General features: G+C 30.8%; 1 pseudogene; it reads left to right on the forward strand.

The window, feature by feature from the left end:
• The first annotated feature begins 11,038 nt into the window (after nucleotides 1-11,038).
• Nucleotides 11,039-14,101, forward strand: LOC145960857 (uncharacterized; annotated as a pseudogene).
• Nucleotides 14,102-15,569: the final 1,468 nt, after the last annotated feature.

A 15,569-nucleotide genomic window follows, 5' to 3' on the forward strand; every position in this document is an offset into this window, starting at 1 on the left:
ATTTCTCGTATACATTTTTCGTTTTGCAAATTACGCGCTGTTATTATTGGTTGTGAAACTCTATATATGAAGCTAAAGCTACGATAGTATAATCATAAAATTATAATTTGATAATCAATTTAATAATATCGATACTACTTTACATATCTTTAAAATCACTACAAAGAATATGTTGTGAAAAAATCTCTCTTACAGTGATTTTAAAAATATGTATTAGTATCGGTATTATTAAATTGATCATCAATTATGTGATTGTACTATTTTAATCTCAACTTCAGATTACATTTCAAAACCGGCGTAGTAACGGCGCATAGTTTGCGAAAAAGGTGATAATTATACATTAATTTACATAAACAATTTTAGGTATAACAAAATCTATCTAATATATCCTTTCCGACCAGATATTAGTATATTATCTATTTACTTGAAGTACACAATATAAGTGATACTGAATTATTTGTTAAAAAAAATTTTTATTCGTTAAAAGAAAATGTAACATATTTAAATAAAATTTATTATTAAATTATCAATTTATACAATTTGAATTAACTTACATAATATAGTCGTTTAAATTATAAAAAAAATTAATATAAAAGAGTGGTAATTCTGAAAAGCTTGAAAAGTTAATAATTCTTTAATATTTTTCCATTAAATTGTCTTCTGTAAATTATCTTGTATTATTACGGAAATATATTTATGTAAAAGTTGTTCTGCAAATTTCAGTATCACTTTTGGTTTTATTATTATAATAGTTTCTGATACTGATTGAAACTGTTATAATAATAAAACCAAAAGTGATACTGAAATTTGCAGAAAAACTTTTACATAAATATATTTCCGTAATAATACAAAATAATTTACAGAAGACAATTTAATGGAAAAATATTAAAGAATTATTAACTTTTCAAGCTTTTCAGAATTACCACTCTTTTATATTAATTCTTTTTATAATTTAAACGACTATGTTATGTAAGTTAATTCAAATTGTATAAATTGATAATAATAATAAATTTTATTTAAATATGTTGCATTTTCTTTTAACGAATAAAAATTTGTTTAACAAATAATAATAATTATATATATATATATATATATATATATATATATATATAGGGAATGGAAGGAAGGGGAGGATAGGGGGGGGAGTCGATAACTGCTATGGTTTATAAGAATTTCTGTCCTTTTGATTTATTTGATTTTACAGTTAGTCCCGAGGCAGGAGAGATAAAGGAAAGGAAAAGATGAAAAAGGAGAGAAACGGATGTGAGGAAAGAAGAGAGGCAGGACGGAGGAAGCATAAACAGGAGAAGGAGAGAAGAGAGACTGATGGATGGATAGAGAAAAGGCAAGAAAGGAAGCATGGTGTGGAAGAAGAAGGGACAGGAGGCAAGAGAGAGAAAAAGGGGGAAGGGGGAGGGAGAACAAGGATGGGGAGGGTGCGTAGGGAGGGCGAGGGATTGTAGTTTGTAATGGTCGCACAAGGGCCAGGCCGGGGAGGATTAAAGTATATGATTGTAAGGGGTCGGGTACGCTCCCCGAAAAAGCGCCATGGTGTAAGGGTTTGGGTACGTTCCTGAAAAACGCCCTTTAAACCCTAGGGGAAATAAAGTATCTATCTATATATATATATATATATATATATATATATATATATATATATATATATACAGGGTGTCCTAGACCACCCGTACACCCCTTTTCTTTCAAAAACTAAGCATTTTAGAGAAAAACGTTTTCGACAAAAATTGTATGGTTTTGAGGGGAACATAAGATGTTGTCATTGGTTTGACCTTGGATGGCATCGTTAAGGTGAGGACACCTTTAATTTCTTAAATGGAACCACCTATTTTTTATTGCACATTCTTATAGCTTATGTCAAGAGCTTTCCAAAACACTATAATAAAGTATTTTTTCATCAAGTACTTTTCGAGTTATAAGGCTTGAAATAATTTCTTAATTTTACATAAACCATAAAATATCTAGTAAAATATTCATTTTTCGATTATCTTACCTTAATACTTTTATGTACAAAATAATGAGAGGAATCAATTGGTGTAAAGAAAACACAAAATTGTTTCGAAAAAAAAAATGTAATTTGCAATTAACAATTACATTTTTTTTTCGAAACAATTATGTGTTTTCTTTACACCAATTGATTCCTCTCATTATTTTGTACATAAAAGTATTAAAGTAAGATAATCGAAAAATGAATATTTTACTAGATATTTTATGGTTTATGTAAAATTAAGAAATTATTTCAAGCCTTATAACTCGAAAAGTACTTGATGAAAAAATACTTTATTATAGTGTTTTGCTGAAAAGCTCTCGACATAAGCTATAAGAATGTGCAATAAAAAATAGGTGGTTCCATTTAAGAAATTAAAGATGTCCTTGACCTCACCTTAACGATGCCATCCAAGGTCAAACCAATGACACCATCTTATGTTCCTCTCAAAACCATACAATTTTTGTCGAAAACGTTTTTCTCTAAAATGCTTAGGTTTTGAAAGAAAAGGGGTGTACTGGTGGTCTAGGACACCCTGTATATATATATATATATATATATATATATATATATATATATATATATAGATACTTTATTTCCCCTAGGGGTTTAAAGGGCGTTTTTCAGGAACGTACCCAAACCCTTACACCATGGCGCTTTTTCGGGGAGCGTACCTGACCCCTTACAATCATATACTTTAATCCTCCCCGGCCTGGCCCTTGTGCGACCATTACAAACTACAATCCCTCGCCCTCCCTACGCACCCTCCCCCTCTTTGTTCTCCCTCCCCCTTCCCCCTTTTTCTCCCTCTTGCCTCCTGTCCCTTCTTCTTCCACACCATGCTTCCTTTCTTGCCTTTTCTCTATCCATCCATCAGTGAATCCATCTTGATGAAAAAATATTTTATTATAGTGTTTTGGAAAACTCTCGACATAAGCTATAAGAATGTGCAATAAAAAATAGGTGGTTCCATTTAAGAAATTAAAGGTGTCCTTGACCTCACCTTAACGATGCCATCCAAGGTCAAACCAATGACACCATCTTATGTTCCCCTCAAAACCATACAATTTTTGTCGAAAACGTTTTTCTCTAAAATGCTTAGTTTTTGAAAGAAAAGGGGTGTACGGGTGGTCTAGGACACCCTGTATATACAGGGTGGACCATTTTAACCTTTAATGGAGAATAACTCGAAAACCAAGCCCGGGAGAGAAAAATGTTTCAGACAATAGTTGTTTGGTTTCGAGGGGGCCATAAGATGGTATCATTGGTTTGACCTTGAAGAGTTATTTGAAGGTCACATGAAGGTCACCTTCAATTTCTTAAGTGGAACCTACCATTTGTCATTGCATATTCTTGTAGCTCATCTCGAGAGCTTTCCAAAACACTATAATTAAGTACCTTTTCGTTAAGTACTTTTTGAGTTATGAGGCTTGAAATAATTTCTTAATTTTACATAAACCGTAAAATATCTTGTAAAATATTCATTTTTCGATTATCTTACCTTAATACTTTTACGTACAAAATAATGAGAGGAATCAACTGGTGTAAAGAAAACACATAGTTGTTTTGAAGAAAAAATATGTAATTTGCAATTAACAATTCCATATTTTTTCTTAAAAACAACTATGTGTTTTCTTTACACCAATTGATTCCTCTCATTATTTTGTACATAAAAGTATTAAGGTAAGATAATCGAAAAATGAATATTTTACAAGATATTTTACGGTTTATGTAAAATTAAGAAATTATTTCAAGCCTCATAACTCAAAAAGTACTTAACGAAAAGGTACTTAATTATAGTGTTTTGGAAAGCTCTCGAGATAAGTTACAAGGATATGCAATGACAAATAGTAGGTTCCGTTTAAGAAATTGAAGGTGACTTTCATGTGACCTTCAAATAACTCTTCAAGGTCAAACCAATGATACCACCTTATGGCCCCCTCGAAACCAAACAACTTTTGTCTGAAATATTTTTCTCTCCCGGGCACGGTTTTCGAGTTATTCTCCATTAAAGGTTAAAATGGTCCACCCTGTATAATATATATGAATAATTTTTAATAATTAAATTGTTAAAGTAAAATTTTGACATTATATACATATACAGGGTGTCCTAGACCACCCGTACACCCCTTTTCTTTCAAAAACTAAGCATTTTAGAGAAAAACGTTTTTGACAAAAATTGTATGGTTTTTGAGGGGAACATAAGATGGTGTCATTGGTTTGACCTTGGATGGCATCGTTAAGGTGAGGTCAAGGACACCTTTAATTCCTTAAATAGAACCACATATTTTTTATTGCACATTCTTATAGCTTATGTCGAGAGCTTTCCAAAACACTATAATAAAGTATTTTTTCATCAAGTACTTTTCGAGTTATAAGGCTTGAAATAATTTCTTAATTTTACATAAACCATAAAATATCTAGTAAAATATTCATTTTTCGATTATCTTACTTTAATACTTTTATGTACAAAATAATGAGAGGAATCAATTGGTGTAAAGAAAACACAAAATTGTTTCGAAAAAAAAAATGTAATTTGCAATTAACAATTCATTCTCTTCCTATTTTTGAAAAATTTTTATCTTCTTCTCCTTCTACTTCGCACATTGAATCTATAATTGCCAAGGCGTTGAAACATACGAAAAACTTTTTAAAATTACATCCGGATTTGGTTATCACCAAAGCTGATAAAGGAAGTGTGACAGTTGTCTTAAATAAGAATGATTATTTGAGTAAAATGGAGGACATTCTCAATGATAATGATACGTATTTAATAGTTAAAAAAGATCCTGTGAAAAAGATCACGGCTGATTTGCGTTCTTTGTTGTCGAGATGGTTAAAACGGAATTACATTTCTCCTGGAAAAAAGAAATCTATTTCTTAGCGACGGGATCCTTCCCCATGCGTATGGTCTTCCTAAGATCCATAAAAAAGATGTCCCTTTACGTGTCATTGTTTCATCGGTAAATAGCCCCTTGTATGCGTTTGCTTCATTGTTACATGACATCATACACAATGGCATTCCAAAGGCTAAGAGTCACATCGAGAACAGTTTTGAATTAGTCAAGAAATTACAGGGGCAGCATTTAGACACACAGCATAATATTTTTTCTTTAGATGTGGTCTCGTTGTTTACCAATGTTCTTTTGGAATTGGCCATTGGGGGCATTGGGAAGAGATGACATTTCATTATCCAAACTACTGACATTCCTTATACGGAAATCATTGCTGGCGTACGTCTTGTGCTCAATTCGAATTTTTTTAAATTTAATGGGAAGGTTCATAGGCAGACTTTTGGCACACCAATGGGTCCCCCACTATCCCCTGTTTTGGCAGACATAGTGCTCTAAGATATTGAGAAGAGAGCCATCTCTAGAATACCGATCTCGATTCCTTTCTATGTTAGATATGTAGATGATATTCTGCTTGCAGCTCCTCCATCTTTCCATACAAATATGTTAGACATTTTTAACTCTTTCCACCATAGGTTGCAGTTCACTATTGAAACTAGCAGAAACAATTACATCAATTTTCTTGATGTTTCAATTGGGGTGAATGAGGGAATCTTGGAGTTTGATTGGTACACAAAGCCGACTTTCTCGGGCAGATTTATGAATTTCTTGTCACAGCATCCCATGAGCCATAAAAGAGGTATTGTTTTTGGGTTGTTGGACAGAGTTTTTAGGCTGTGCCACCCAAAATTTTTACAGAAAAATCTTAGAAGAATCATTGAATTACTTCTTAACAATGATTACCCATTGGATTTTATCTTCTTGAATATCCGTTACAGATTAAAATTTCATACATTCCAATGAGTCAAAGAATCCGTCTCTAACGGGTTCTTGTCCGTCTTCTTTTTTTACAATGCCTTATATAAACAATATTACGGATAGTTTCTCTCCTGTGGCAAGATCGGCAAATAAATCAATGGCGTACGTGATCCCAAATAAATTAAACAAAATCATTAAAAAACACAAGGATCCCATACCTATTTACAATTGCAGTAATGTAGTTTACAAAATTAATTGCAAGGAATGTGATGCGTCATATGTGGGGCAAACCAGCAGGCAACTCATGACGAGAATTAAGGAGCATCGCCTTAACATAAATAGACCTTCTTCTTCGTTAACTGCAATTTCTGAGCATCGATTAGAGGGACATGAATTCGATTGGGAGAACGTACGAGTTTTGGATAGAGAGCCGATGTTTAAGAGGAGGATGGTTTCGGAGATGGTTCATATACAGCAGCAAGTGAAAGGGTTAAATAGACAGGAGGATCCAGAGATCCTTAGTAATGCCTACTATCCCATTTTAAGGAAGTGTGAATCGAAGCACCCCTTTCGGTGTTAAGGTTTAACTCCCTTTAAGGTTACGCTCCTGTGGCTCTCCCCGTTTTTTTTATATTTCTGTGTCTCCTAATAGTCTGTTGTTGGCTTGGAGTCTATCATGACGCATTCGGAAATAATTTCTGTACAACGTAATTTTTATTTTATCTTTCGACTTTTCTGCAAGGTAATTCCCTTTCCGTTTTCTGTTGTTCCTATAAATTAATTTACTGGAAATTACAATAATTTCATGGCTGAACTTCGTTTTCAATCTCTCAGTTTTCAATTTCTTGATTATGTTTTTTTGAATAGAATTATCATTCCCCCCTCCCCTTTAAAGATTTTTTACCATTGGTTTGCCATGGGACTGTCGCTTGAGCATTGACTGCACGGGATCCTTTTCCTTAACGTGCGTTCTTTGGAAAAAACGTCAGGTTGGATGGATTTCGATGGGGTGTGTTTGAGTGTGAGTTTGGTGGCCAACGGTTTCGTGGGAACAATTACGTCAATGATTTTTAAAGGCGGACGGTTGTAAGTTGCGTGGGACGGTGAGGATTATTAGGTAACATCGTAGCGTTTTTGGAAACAATGGATGTGTTTTGCGCCGTGGTTTTTGCGTTTTTATTCTGCTTTTATTTTGAATCCTTCTATTGTTTGACTGTGTTTATTTTTACAATTTTATCTTTCGACCTGTACAGTAATCTTCATTTATTTATTTTTGTATATTTTTTTTTATATATCTGATATGAATATTATTGTTGTCACACTGAGGAGGGTCCGAAAGGGACCGAAACGTTTGTATATATGTATGTATGAATTTATTGAATTTATATAGAATTATTGAAAAATAAAAATTTTTGTCACGCATTACCACCTGCGCTTCGTTTGGTCTATAATAGCCTTCTTTTCGATTATTATTGATTTATCATTTGGACCATTTATAAAATTTGTGTTTATTGTAATATAAATTTTTTGATCTTTTGTTATTCTCATTCTTGTTTGATATATTTATACACAAGTCGAAAAACTCATCACTTGGTTTAACATCCATCTCTCGCTTTACAAAATTTCTATTCGTAAATTATGTCAATATAATTCAGCTGTACATCAAGTAAAATATATAAGTATGATAAATAAAATATAATTGCACCTCTCGTAACAGGAAATATTTTATGAAGAATTTCTGTACTATTAGAATGCAAGAAGTGTGAGGGGCGTGTCGTTGTATATGTATATGTATATATATATATATATATATATATATATATATATAAAGACATATATAGTATATAAAGATATATAGTATATATAGAAGGAGATGGGAGAAGCGTATGATCGAGACAAAGAAGATACGAGAGGTTGCAAGAAATTAGTGCGTAAATCTACACACACACACGCACGCACGCACGCACACATATACATACACGCAAATACGCATGAACGTACAAATCATTGCATTATCTCTCTCTGATGCACGATTTTCCCTTCTCGTCTAATAAAAAAATTCCAGCCCTCTCTATCGTGATGCTTGTGAACTAAATTTGCTGTTTTTTCCACTTCATTTTACCGACATCTCGAGCACTTGTGGACTGAAATTTTCGGAAAAATGCCATTTATTAATTAGGCAATTAAATTCAGTTTTTATAATTCGATAATATTCTACGGTGCAGTACACAATCGTGAAAATTACTGTTTTATGCATAAAAGCTATAACTTTCATAAGAAGCTAATATTTGTACAAGTTGACAGCTCTGACGCCATGTTGCTTTAACATGTCGATAAATAAAAATGTAATTCTATACTTTTTTCTTTCTCAATTTAAAATCTCGTACTATAGAGTTTTCACGTGTCCGTTTGCGTGTATACTTCAATTCTGGAGAAGGATTTTTAATTCTATACAGGCAATAAAAAATGGCACACTTCCGAAATTTACGGTGTTTTCGTCGATAATACAGGCGACTCCGGCATCCTCTTAACTGATCAATTGAGAATGATTGGTATCAACAAAATATCTCATGATATCCAGATAAATGTAAATATTGATGGATTGCCAATAGCCAAAAGTTCAAAAAGTGAACTTTATCCCATTCTGGGAGAAATTTATCCAAAAATTTCCGAGCCATTTGTAATCGGAGCTTATCATGGATATGAGAAGCCTAACTCCTGTAATTTCTGAGAGACATTTCTGAGAGAATTTATTGATGAATATAACATTTTACATCGAAGCGAATTTGACTATTGCAATCAAATTTTTACTGTTACAATTAGAGCTGTAATCGACAGTCCAGCACGATCTTTCATCACATGTACAAAAGGTCACAATGGCTACTTTGGATGTGGAAAATGTAGAGAAGAAGGAAATTATTACAATCATCGCATGTTATTTTTGAATTCGAGTGCAGTTTTAAGAACAGATGAAAATTTCATTAAACGTATTGATGAAAATCACCATACTGGAACATCATTATTTGAAGAAGCAGATTTAGGGATGATCTCGCAATTCCCACTTGATTATATGCACCTTGTTTGTCTCGGAGCTGTAAAAAAATCTTACAAAAGGTAACAAAAGGATCTCATAAATGTATTAAGTTTTCTGCTAAAATGATAAAAGAAATATCTGTAAATTAAAAAATCATAGCAAAATGGATTCCATCTGAATTTGCTAGAAAAACTCGGGAATTAGAATATCTTGATCGATGGAAAGCGACTGAATTGAGATTATTTTTATTGTATGTAGGTCCAGTTGTTCTTCAAAATTATTTACCAAAGAAATATTTCATCCATTTTATTTCTCTACACTGTGCAATCAGGATTCTTTGTCACGAAACAGATTGCAAAGATAATAATAAATATGCTAAAGATTTTGGAATATTTTGTAGAGAAATGTACTGAATTATATGGTACCGATCTTTTGATATATAATATCCTTTTGATATATAATATAATTTAATTCATTTAGCCAATGATGTTTTAAAATTTAATCATCTTGATTCATTCAGTTCTTTTTCATTTGAGAGTTACTTATATAATATTAAAAAAAACACTAAAAAAGGCAGAAAAACCTTTACAATAGCTGCACAATAGAATTGTAGAACGTATTGCATGTAATTTTGAAAAAAAGAAAGATTTATTTTTCGAAAATCTTACAGTGACATGTAAAAATCATAAAATATTGAAAGAACTTGGTATTACTTCATATAATATTATACATTTTAATAAATTTACACTATCAATAATGAATAAAGCAGATCAATATTGTTATTTGCAAGATAGGACTATCGTACGCATTAGAAATATTTGTTTAGATCATGATGAAAAACCTATTTTAATTGGAGAATTATTGATGAATGTAGCTTTTTCAAATTGTCCTATTGATTCAAAGGAGTTTGATATTGCAGTCGGGAATCAATGGTCTCAACAGACAATTATCAATGCAAATAACTTAGCAAAAAGGCTGTATGTATTCCATATAACAAATCTTATTATTTTTTGTCCTTGCTACATTCTTCTAATTGATTATTATTTTCAATCCACAGTATAAAAAATAATGATCTAAAATTAAGAATTTGAAACTATTTATTATTATATTATTATAAATTAGTATTAATTATTACTGTATTACTTTTACTGATTAACATAATATATATAACAATATACATGTAACATAATATATATAACAATATTCGTTTATTATTTGCATTTTATTTTTATTATGTATCGATCAATAAAAGTTTTAAATTTTGTTTATCATTATTTGAATTTACGCGGCATACCGCTATTAAAAGATCTGTTCTTTTAAATTGAACTAGATGTACTAGTTTAGAATGTATCTTTTCCACTCTACATTGAAACCAGAAAGAGAAATTCTGAACCAATCCAGATAAAATAATAGATCTAAAATTAGAGGGACAACCGTAGTTTTCTATAATTTAATTGTTTTACAGGTATATATGAATGTGCTTTTACGAATGTATTTTTGTGTAGCTGTAACAAAGTTGCAAATAATTATAATGATATAATTTTCCTTAAAACATCGGTATTAAACGCATATGCAAATAAAACTATAGTGTATATGCTATTGTCATTACGAATAATAAAACTAAAATCAATTATGCAAATAAGAAACGGGTTAATTAAAGTGAAGGAATAAATAAAATAACTTATATTTAAGGTTATGCTTAACACTTAAGTTTTTGCAAATTTATTATTATTAGGTGATAAACTTAATTCTTGCCGCTAAATATTGTATATGTAATATTTAGCGGCAGGAATTAAGTTTACCACCTAATATAAATATTTAGATAGTTTTGTTTTAAATATTAAGTGCTATTTCTTTCTTTAAAAATTCATTTTAATCATAAGATATGTTTTCAATTTATTAAATATTTTACTCATAGTAAATAAAGAACCGTTCTAATTGTCTTCAACGCTTGACTCAACACTAGACTCAACACTAGATTATTATTTATAAATTACTTTTATTTAACATGACTAAATTGTCACTGTATTTTGTTGCGTATCGTTTGCAATTGATATTGTGATAAATTCAAAAAAATATTTCCATTGATAAAATCATGAAAACTGATTAAAATTACTTTAAAAAAGTAATCTTTTTCCTAAGTAAATTTATTAATTATCAATTTTACATGAACTTTTTTCTAGATTACTTCTTAAAAAATAAAAAATTTTTAATTCTACAAATATATATTTTATTGTATTTTGGAAAGAATGGTGTGCTACCAAGTTGTTGGTTATTTAAGGAGTCTAAAATTTTTAAGTGGCCACCAAAATCTAAAAATCCTACTCTTGAAAGCATTAAAGCAACATTGCCAAAAGAAAATTGGAGTACAATTCATTATAACAGGTTTATAGGACCATTTGGTAGGTTTAAAATATCAATGTATTTTATCTTCAAATTTTTAGTATATATTATTTTGAATATATATATATATTCAAAATAATTATATATATATATATATATATATATATATTATTTTGAAGCTACATATAATGAAGCCAGAGATATTGAAATCCAAGCTCTTAATATTTCGACTTAATGACGAAGATGCATTTGAGGCAATCATAAATAAAGCAACTAATTGTAAGCCACTTCCCATGAAACGTGCAATCAAAAAACCACGCCGACTTTGTTCTTCCGACGAAGAATATGATAAGAAATCATGTAAGTATTTAAAGTCATTTTAATTTTACAAAATTTTAAATTAAGAAATAAAAATATTTTACTTTTTAATATTTTCTCTTAAAATGTTATAAAGCTCTATTTCTCATATATGTATATATTTTTATAGATGTTAGAAATAAAAGACTTCCGAAACTTCAAAAAAATAATATTCCTCTAGGTGAAGATAAAGAATCTAATGAAAAATCTGATGAAAATTCTAATGAAGAATCTGATGAAGCTGCAGAACAAATTCTGAAACCTCACAGTAAATCATTAAAAGAAATTAACTGATTAATTATAAATTAATAATAATATATTAATTTAATAGTTTATTTAATTTATTAATTTATTAATTTAATAGACCCTCATTTTCTTATAGATATCCAAAAGAGTTTCCAAAAACCTCCAACCAATTATATTTTAAAGAATAAAAATAAGGAATGTACAAGCGAAGATGAAGCACGTAATAATAAAATTTTGAATATAATCGATTATTTTAATGTTATTTACTTTAAAATTTTGATTAAATTTATTATTCGTTTATTTAATAAAACAAAATTTAAATTTTGAAAAAATGCATTTAATCAATTCTTCCACAGGTGTAGCAAAGTGTTTTGTTGACAAGGAAAACAATAACATAAAAGGTTTTGAAAGTCAACCTTTGGAATATGGAGATTTCTTTAGTCAGGATCCACTTCTAACGAAACAATCTGAACCAACAAACAATAATGTTGAATCAAATAATGAAATATATATATCTGAAACATTAAATGATCTAAATGACACGAATCAAATATCGTTGCAACAAAATATACTTACAAGTAACACTACTCAAGTGCCATTCGCCGATATTCTTGAAACTTTGCACACACGTAGTATATCGAAAAACATTAAACACGTGTTTTTTTATTTTGGCTAACAAGGCGTTTTAAGGTTAGAAAACGCATTCGAAAGTTTAACACCATTTAGCACAATGCTAACTAACGCTACTCATGAGTGTCATTCTCTTACAGCTTTTACGACATTTCTCTATCATAATTTCATTGTTTGCGTGTTTTTGAGATCGCTAATGACGATTTTGACATTAGTTTAACGAGATTCAGAATGGCAAATACAAAATGGTGAACAAAATCGCAGAAGTTTCAAAAACTTTATTTAACGCCACTTGCGAAGTTTATTAGATACATGATTACGATTTTGGCAACAGTTATATCAATCTAGAGGTGGCGGATGAAAAATTCAATATGACGCATCCAAATGGCGGAAACTGAAGGCAATGGGAAGGTCTACCCAGCCAGTGAAGGCAAGATAGTGGTACTATACCCGACCAGTGAAGGCAAGATAGTGATACTACCCGACCAGTGAAGGCAAGATAGTGGTACTACCCGACCAGTGAAGGCAAGATAGTGGTACTACCCGACCAGTGAAGGCAAGATAGAGATTTGACCTGGCCACTGAAGACAAGGTGCGGCCTTCTCCATATACTTGAATTTTAATTCCCCATATCTTGCTGAAAAGAAAAGGATGGAATTAAAAATATCGCCTTCATTTCACGTATCTTTTGCAGTAGTGAGGAGAAGCATTATAGTCTGGAGAAAAAAAGTGTTGTATACATAAAGATTCGTTGCACCAAGCGCATTTTATGATGGAAATGTTTGTGCAAAACCTACAGTGTGTACCACAATTCTCGAAGCAGTATTCCACAGGTGTTGCACATTTTTCTGGTTTTTCTGAAGTATACCCGCTTTTTCAAGCGTATTTGAATAAATTTACAAATCTTGGTGATGAGAACTGGTTATGAATCAATGACTGAATCTTTAAGATGTTATTCCTCAAATGTAAATTGATGTCGTAGTTATATAGTATGATTAAGTCCGAGAAATGTTTAAGAAAGTTCTTCCATGGTCTGAATGTATAAACATCTAATGGCTGGATCATACCAGTTGTCCCTGCGGGAATAGTTAAAATTTTGACTCTTTTATCACGCTTATCTATAACATCTTTTCTTCCGTTTGTCCAGTCCAAGAGTCTAAACATAGAGCCGATGCTTCATTAACATTAGGCAAAAAAGCATCGACAAACCATTTTACAGCAAGATCTGATGAAAGTTTGCCAGATTTCGAAGCAAGCACAAGAATATTTTCAGCTTTATAAATATTGTTTCTGACGATCGGACCAAATTTACCTTGTGTCTCTTGTAACACTATTAGCAAAGATGATTTTAAGATCCCACTTGCAGATATAAAAGGCTGTATAGTGTAGCTGTGAGTCAGTGAATTTATAGATTGAACCAAGCATTCAACTTTCAAAGTACCTTTAAATGACAATGTACGCCCTGCATGTGATTCTAAATTAAAGCCTGATTGATCAGAATTGAATACATTATCTTCTCCTATAGATAATATTTCTGATCTCACTGTTGCAACGAATTCATTACTCTTCTGTACGAGAGTTTCTTTACTCGTTATCTGGGTTTTCGTAACAAACTTGTTAATCTTTCTAGATACTATTCCATGTCTCACTTTGAAAGTATGGATCCATTTGGAAGAAGCAGAGAAGAGTTTATTTGATAGTTTAAGGGGATCCTAAACCTTCCTTTTTTATCGACTAAAACGATTATCATTTTGGGCACCGAAATCTTTTTATTGATTACACAGAATAATAAACGTTTCTCCACGATTAAAGTACACACTGAAATAAAAGAGGAACCTCCGGATTGTATGTTAAAAACAATAAAAAATTGAAAAATTACAGTTTTTTTATCGGCTCCCGGCATCAAGTCGTAGCAATACTTGCTTAATATAAAAATTGTGCAGCTTATATGCACAAAATAAGTTAAGTTCCCACTCGAGATTGTATAAAAGAATATAAATGAACTTTTAGAAATGAGTTTAGAAGCGTAGTAAAAATGATTTCGGTGCCCAAAAGTTTCGTGCATATGTGTGTGTGCGAAATCAAGGCACGAGAGTAAAGCAGACCTGTAGATTAGTTGCTCGATATCGCGACAGACGGCGCTATAATCGGTTTGTGTGACAAGGAGAGACAATCATATTATCTTCGTTTCTTTCTCAGAGTAAGGCTGATGGCAGAGAAAAACGTATATGTAAGTTGCATATACGTTTTTCTCTGCCTTACTTTACGTCCATGATTACGACAGACGTAAGCGTTTACGCTTACTTATTAGTTTTATATATATATATATATATATATATATTTAGTGTATATATATATATATATATATATATATATATATATATATATATATCCCACTATAAATATATATGTGTCATATATACATGTCCCACTATAAATATGAAAATGATCTGAATTGTTATTTAAACTAATAATATAACGATATATTATATACAGGGTGACCCATTTTAACTTAGGCAGCCAAATAACTCGAAAAATAAGCAAGATAAAGAAAAATGTTTTAGACAAAAGTTGTATGGTTTCGAGGGGGCCATAAGATGGTATCATTGGTTTGACCTTGAAGAGTCATTTCAAGGTCACGTGAAGGTCACTTCAATTTTTTTAAATGGAACATCCTATATATTTTTGTACATTCTTGTAGCTCATCTCGAGAGCTTTCCAGAACACTATAATTAAGTACATTTTCGTTAAGTACTTTTTGAGTTATGAGGCTTGAAATAATTTCTTAATTTTACATAAACCGTAAAATATCTTGTAAAATATTCATTTTTCGATTACCTTACCTTAATAGTTTTATGTACAAAATAATGAGAGGAATCAATTGGTGTAAAGAAAACACATAGTTGTTTCGAAGAAAAAATATGTAATTTGCAATTAACAATTCCATATTTTTTCTTAAAAACAACTATGTGTTTTCTTTACACCAATTGATTCCTCTCATTATTTTGTACATAAAAGTATTAAGGTAAGATAATCGAAAAATGAATATTTTACAAGATATTTTACGGTTTATGTAAAATTAAGAAATTATTTCAAGCATCATAACTCAAAAAGTACTTAACGGAAAGGTACTTAATTATAGTGTTTTGGAAAGCTCTCGAAATAAGCTACAAGAATGTACAAA

The sequence above is a fragment of the Camponotus vicinus genome, unplaced genomic scaffold, assembly GCF_025532165.1.
Source record: "Camponotus vicinus isolate PSW18456_S1 unplaced genomic scaffold, iyCamVici1.0 SCAF_10, whole genome shotgun sequence".
NCBI classification, from domain to species: domain Eukaryota; kingdom Metazoa; phylum Arthropoda; class Insecta; order Hymenoptera; family Formicidae; genus Camponotus; species Camponotus vicinus.